The sequence below is a fragment of the Mercurialis annua genome, linkage group LG6 (genome assembly GCF_937616625.2).
Source record: "Mercurialis annua linkage group LG6, ddMerAnnu1.2, whole genome shotgun sequence".
In the NCBI taxonomy this organism is placed as follows: Eukaryota; Viridiplantae; Streptophyta; class Magnoliopsida; order Malpighiales; family Euphorbiaceae; genus Mercurialis; species Mercurialis annua.
In genome coordinates, this window is record NC_065575.1 from 8,832,355 (window position 1) to 8,839,944 (window position 7,590).

A 7,590-nucleotide genomic window follows, 5' to 3' on the forward strand; every position below is an offset into this window, starting at 1 on the left:
AATGTCCACGTTAGTGTTTTTTTAGCTTGATATACCAATTTATCAAAAAATAAAAGTTGGTTACTGACATTGACAAGTTTTAAAGTTTGTGTTGTAATTACAAATTATTGTAAGTTCGTAATTTAATTTGCAATTAACCCTTCGTAATACTATTTAATTTTATTTTTGTTGTAATTTTATCCAAATTTTTTCTAATCAATTTAATCGTCCCAATTTTCAGTTGAATTTATATAGTAACTCAATAATTAGTAAAATTTATTTTTTAAAATATCAAAATTAACTTCTTATCTAAAAAAATGAAAAATAACGTTAAAAGCTTATTCTAACTTTTTAATTTTTGGTGGTTAAATTTGAAAAAAGCAAGTTTATAACTAAAAATAATCGAAAAAGTCAAATCAGACAAATAAATATTATACAGCGATGAAAAATTAAAAAATATTGATTGAAAAAGAAATAGATAAAATCGCAACAAAATTGTCGTTAGTATTATAAAAATTAAAAAGTACGGTTTAAATTGCAGACAGGGTGTTTTTTATTTTATTTTTCAATTTTTTTTTTTGACAATCGAATAATCTTTCATTAATAATAAAGAGCAGTTACAGGTGTAAGAATTCAGAATGGGTGTAACCGTTTCTAATGACCTGACATGAAACAAGATATAAACCTTGATTCGCAGATCGCCTTACAAAACAAAATTAAAATTGCATAACCGCTCTAACACAATAAGATCCAATCCTTTTCTGTCTAACAAAAGACTCACAAACTCTTCATAAAAAAACAACAAATCTTTCATATAGAAAGAACAGCAAAACTTCCAAAAAAGAAAGACAATCGCTGTAAAATAGTTATAAAAAAAAAAACTAATATAACCTATAACGATTTCATCTTCAATCTTGAAAGGGTTTGATCCATCTCTGATTTTTTATTTGTATATTTATTGAAATTGATGCGCCTCGTCGATAGATTTACCAACTAAAATGAAAAAGATGAAAAGGAGTCGGCCATTTATTTTATTCTAAAGCAATAAAAAAGAAATGGCTACCGCCAACGGCAAAAATAAACCATTGACGGCAGCCGAAGCGAAAAACAAAAGAGAAACGCTTGACGGCTAGGGTTTTCTATTTTATTTTTTTTATATTATTTTTCAATTTAGGCCAAAATTATATGATCTGCAATATGGGATAATGCCTAAAAGGATCTTCTGAATTAGCAATTATTATGCATGAATATTGAATACTAAAGTTCACATGAAGTTTTTTTGAAATAGAGATGCTATCCAACTCACTCACTCAATACATGAAAATTTATGGATTCACAACTAATAACTTACGACAAACAAGTGAATTTATCTATGTACAAACAATACATGTGAATTTATCTATGTACAAACAATACATATAATCATATTATAAAGATAGAGTTCTTCTTTAATCTTCATTAGTCATGTTGACAGAGTAATTATATACAACATTTATATTAGCTGAAATTAGTATAATATCATATTGGAAAAATATTTTAGTCAGTGAATATATGATATCATATTGGAATTCTACGCGATGCGAATGGTAATTGACTTGGGAGTTTTTCAGCTTCTATTGGGCGAGGATCTGTCCTAGAGGCTGAATTCAGGGGCGTGTTCCATGGGTTGCACCTCGGCTGGGATATGGGGTTCAGGTCTATTATCTTGGAAGTAGATAATCAGTTGGTTGTAAAGAGAATTTCTGATAAGGCGGATGCAGCTCAGTTTTCAAATGTGGTTGCAGCAATCCGGACTTTAATGGATAGAGATTGGAATATCACGGTGAAGCACATCTATAGAGAAGCTAATTTTGCTGCAGATCATCTTGCCTCGCTTGGTGTGGATAGTTCGATTGGGTTGGTTGTTCATGATCACGCCCCCTCTAGTCTTATTCCTTGGATTATGCATGATATCCATGGAGTCTCTTATGATAGAAGTGTTGTTGCTTAGTTTGTTTTAGGCTTTTTGCCTCTTCTCTTGTAACAAAAAAAAAAGTTTATTTAGACATTTCCATGTCTTTCTATGTAGGTCAATTTCTACTGCCCTCAAACTAAAGATAAAAAATTATAATAATGTATAGATTTGAAAATTAATTATTTTTTTAAAAATTTATTTAAAATCTCGAATTTTAGAAATTAAAATTATCCAAAATTTGTAATATGATTCTGATATGTTTTTATTTTAAAATTATCCTCATGTACTAAATGTTTTTTACATCGATCCCTAACGAAATGTGAAAAAATACACACCGAACAATCCGTTAAAGAAGGATCCGGTTGATAAAAAATAAGATGTGTTTGCCAAAAAAATTCAAACAACTTGTACATATATAGTCTTAGATGAGTAAAAGTGAATCATAAGAACGGGATTTATGCTAATTATATGCTAGAAGGTGAGAAAAAGGGCATAACTGAAACCTTGTGGAAATAGAAGGACTTGAACATATTGGTGAGACTGTTGTACTAGTCAGGGTATTTGACGTCTATGATCAGTGGTGTAGTTATGAACTAAAATTGAGGGGGCAAAATATAATATCTTTTTATAAAATATTTAAAATTAGAATTTATTGAAATAAAAAAGTCAACAAGTAATATTTTTTTAGATAACATGACAAATATAGATTAATGTTTTTATATGATTTTCCTTTTCAATTAAGAGGGGCAAATGCCCCTTATTTATCATCTGATTAAGAAACCATATGTGACTAATTGACTATCATAATTTGATGCAAGTCACTTTGATTATAAACACTGTAGATCAATATTTAAAAATACATGAATTCCAATAGACAAAAAATTGAGTATCATAGTAATGACAGTGGATATCACATATCAATACAATTAGTGGGTGATTTTTTTTCCGAACTTGCTACAAAGTCATTACTTTGTTTGAGTGGTATTGAAAAGGAGCTTTAATCCTAATGAATTAGAGATATTGACTCTCAAGTATTAAATATTAATTTATACGTTAAAATTTAATTTCCTCTAACATTTCATTGTTTTATATTATAAACTAGCGTTTGTCCCGTGCGTTACACGATTTTTATTTTTTATTTTTTAAATTGTTTAGCTAACAATTTTTACTTTCAGAAAATAATTTACAAATATTTGCAAACTAATGCAGTATAAAATTTTTTTTTCATGTGATTTGTTATACATTTATATTTTAATAACAATATTAGTATTTTTTTACAGTTATTTAATGTTATTTTACAATTAAAGATTCTTAAATATGTGTAGTTTTTCATAACTTACTAAGCAGAGAAATTCTTAGATAGACCAAATCTAACACGTCATCTGTAAACTAAGCCACTCATAATACAATATCTCATTAAAATGATAGCAATATTGTAATATCACCATTAAGATTTGAATGCATTTATTGTACAATTATTATGATATTACCATTATTCTAATGAGGTGCTGCATTATGAGTGATTTAGTTTACGGATGACGTGTTAGACTCGGTCTGACTAAAAATTTCTCTACTAAGCAACTCAAATAACAATTGATTCTTAATTTACAAATCTTTATCATTGGTAATAGTTGAATTTTTTCTTGCACAAATTTAAAATACATAAATTACTAATGAAATATAACAAATAAAAAAGTACAAATAACATAAAAATAAATAAAGTTGGAGAATGTTTTTAAACATTATCAATTAAAACTATACAAACCAAAATACTATACCAAAATGTTATAGAATTTTAAAAAAATATACCAAATTTAATTAGCAAATTAGTTAATATGTTACATTTTGTCAATTTTAACATATGAACTAAAAATAAATAATATAGCAATTAAAACAAAAAAAATCATAAAATCAATTTAACAAATCAATTAAATCTTACCATACTGAAGCACTATAAACTTTTTAAAGAAATAAATATGAGATCCATTGTTTTCTCTATTTTTGAGTTTTGGTCACCTTTCTTTTGTAAAATACAAATAAATGAAAATTCAGTGTGTGGCGTAATCTGTTTATTTATATTTTAATATTATTCTATAAATTTGATATAAATTAGATAAATTATTCGAAAAGCTTTAAACTATTAGTTGCTAACAAAACTAAAATTATTTTCCGATCTCACCAATCAATTAATATAATTATGTTAACAAAGTCAAGTAAGACAAATTAGTAATTTTATCAAATTAGATTTACTAACCCCGCATGCATTAAATTTGACCAATCTTTTTATATCCAATAAAAATAAATAATGTAACAATTTAAAAAAAAAATACCAAATTAGGTTAGAAAACGAATTAATACTTGAAATTTACTAATTTCGCCATACATAATTATCAAATATGTATAGCTATTAGTAATTTAAAAGGGAATGATTAGAATCGTCAAATATGTATAGCTATAAATATAAAAGAAATGTGTCAAATAAACTTGATAAAGATTGTTTATATCTTTTATATTTTTAACATAAATAATTTTTCCTTTTGTAATAACCCGCAAGATATTTAAGGAATAGTTCGTACCGAGAAAATTTGGAGTTTAGAAATTTAAGTAAGGAAGACGGAAAAGTGATTAGACTTTAGAATTTTGACGAGCCTTAGATAATTTAAGTAATCGAAAAAAATAAAGTTTAAGTGAAATGTCATTTTTATAGAGTATTTATTAGTGGGATTAAAAATAAATAAAATATTAGTCCTAGCTAATAAATTAAATATCCAAATAAAGTATAAAAATAAAATTAATACGAGAGTTGTCAAGTTTAAGAAACGATTCGGGTTTAGCACGTCAATAAATACGGAAATGAGATATATAATATATATTTAAAAATTAAAATGTAAAAAATGGACCTAAATTGTTAAATGATAATTTTTCAAAAATACCCATACTGTGTATAAATATTCTCAAAAATACGGTTTGACCAGTCTGGGTTGATTTTTACGGTTTGACTTTTAAAAGTTGCGAAATTACACTTTTTGAGTTGAAAAATACGGTTTTTTATTTCAAAAAATCAGTAAGTTTGCTATCGGGTTACTAACAGTTTATCAACAGTTTACAAATAAAAAACTTTACTAACGGTTTACTAACAGTTTACTAACGGTTTTTATTTATAAAAATACGGTAAATCTCCTATCGGTTTACTAACAAAAAATTTGCTATCAATTTACTAACAGTTTACTAACGGTTTTTATTTATAAAAATACGGTAAATCTCCTATCGGTTTACTAACAAAAAATTTGCTATTAATTTACTAACAGTTTACTTAAAAATCAAATTTACTATTAATTTACTTTTTAACCGTATAGTTAATTCATTAATCGTTTACTATCAGTTTACTAAAAATTAAGTTAATTTACCATCCGTTTACTAACATTTTACTAGTTTTACTAAATAGTAAATCGGTAGTCAATCGATAGTAAACTGGCATTCAATCGATAGTAAACCGGTAGACAACCAATGGTAAACCGGTAGCGAACCAATAGTAAACCGGTAGTGAACCAATAATAAACCGGTAGTGAATCGATTATAAACCGGTAGTAAACAATGACATTTGGGTCTGTAATGAAAAATAATTTTACAAAAGGAACAATGTAAACAAAATACAAAAAGTAGTTTGATTCAATAACATTAAATTATAAATCTTAACAATATACTGTCACAAAACTGACAATACATAAACCATATCAAGCAAGTCTTTTGATTTTACCCTACAAATTGATAACAAAGGTCTAATTAAACTAAATACAAGAAAAAGAACCAATCCACCTTATATTATAATTAAACAGTGACAGATCAAAGCTTTCTTTGGCGACTTGGTAGCCTTAGTTGGTGACTTGGGTTCCTTCTCAGCCTTTTAAGTCTTCTTTGGCAACAAGATTGGGCTAATATTGAGTAAAATACCTTTGTGAGCAATTATGACACCAACTGACAATTTTCCAAGATCTTCATCATTTCCTATAGCAAGAAGAAAATGTCTCGCGGTTATTATGTTCTTATTATTGTAACTTGCTGTATTCCCAGCCAATTCTGATGCCTGCCATAAAACCAATTCAACAACAACAATAAAAACAACAAGTTTGGGATTCTATTAATTAAAGGCAAGAGCTTTAGCATTTTTATCGACATGGAAGGTGAGCTTGCCGGCGAATTCAGCTCCACCACCACAGACATAAATTTTCATCACAACACTTATTCTATCAAATATTGCAGCATAGTTTTTCAATAATTTTGATTGAAATTGAAATCTCCGCCTCCGCCTGCTGAACGCCGTGAAACACAAACTAAAGATCGGCTTCTTTTTGGGCAATCACCGGCGAGTCGAGCCGGAAAAGTGAAGAAAGGAGGCGGAGTCAGAAATTTTAGGGAAGAACAGATGATTTGCAGAAGAATGTATTAACGAAGTTAATTAAAGGCAAAATTAAGAGAAAAAAAAGTAATTATCAAACACGCTTAAGTTGAACAGTAATAGTGAAAGAGGAATGGCCGGACCGCATTGTTGAGATTAAAATAGGTATCCACCGTGCTGAGCCTAAATTCTTCTTATTAATATCAATATTGCTCATATTCCTTCCATTAGCTTCCAAAAAGACCAAACTCTCATCCTCACCAAACTTACTTTGCCGAACCCACAACTCATCACCTCTCCATCAAAATTTCTCACCAAAACTTAAGATTCTTGGAGGCAAATCATAGATTGATTTAAGGTAAACTCTTTTCTTTCATTAATTTAAAGTTTGGTTGGTTAATTAAGGTTAATTATAGGATGATTTGGTGTTAGATTTTGGAGAATTATGAAGGAATTTTAGGTAATTTATTTTCAGCTCTAATAATTGATGTATTGTGTTGATAAATTGATGAAATTAAGACTTGATTTTGAGCTGAAATTTATCAAATAATTAGGGGAGGTTATGGCGGATTTTTGGTGTGAAATTTCTGGAAAATAGGTGGCCGGAGAAGGCTCCGGTGAGCAGCAAAATGCTGCTCACCAATGAGCAGAATTCTGCCGTAGGAAGCAGCAGCTCTGCTGGCAGCCCCTTTGAGGGCTGCAATTGCAGCCCTCGGACGTCGGGGGAGAGGTGAATTCGACGTGTATCGGTCCTCGTTTGTATAGTTTTTGATTGGTGCGATTAAGCGCAAGTTTGACGGGTTATTAACAATGAATGAAGTTAATAGAAATGATTTATAGAAGGGTTTAAGAAATGGAAAAAAATGTATTGTAATATCCCGTAAAATTTTGAAGTTTAAATTACGAGTTCCGGTAACAATTTAGTTGTCGACGTAATTAAATTTATTTTATCAGTCGATTCGGAAATGGTTTAATTTTAAGTCCGGGTTAGAAAAAAAGTTAATTAAAATCCGGGTTTCGAAAATATATTTTTTATTAAAAAAAAAAAAAAAAAATCGGGTCGGGTTCGGTCCAACCAGAATCGGTTGGACCAGGTGTCGGTTGGACCAGGTCTCGTTGAACCGAGACCTGGTCTCGTACGAGATGTGCAGGTCTCGTACGAGACCTGCTGCAGAATTTCAGGAGGGCAGTTTTGCCCCCTGATTTCTCTCAATCTATAAGCATTTTAAAAACGCTTTCTGAACCAAATATCTTCACCACT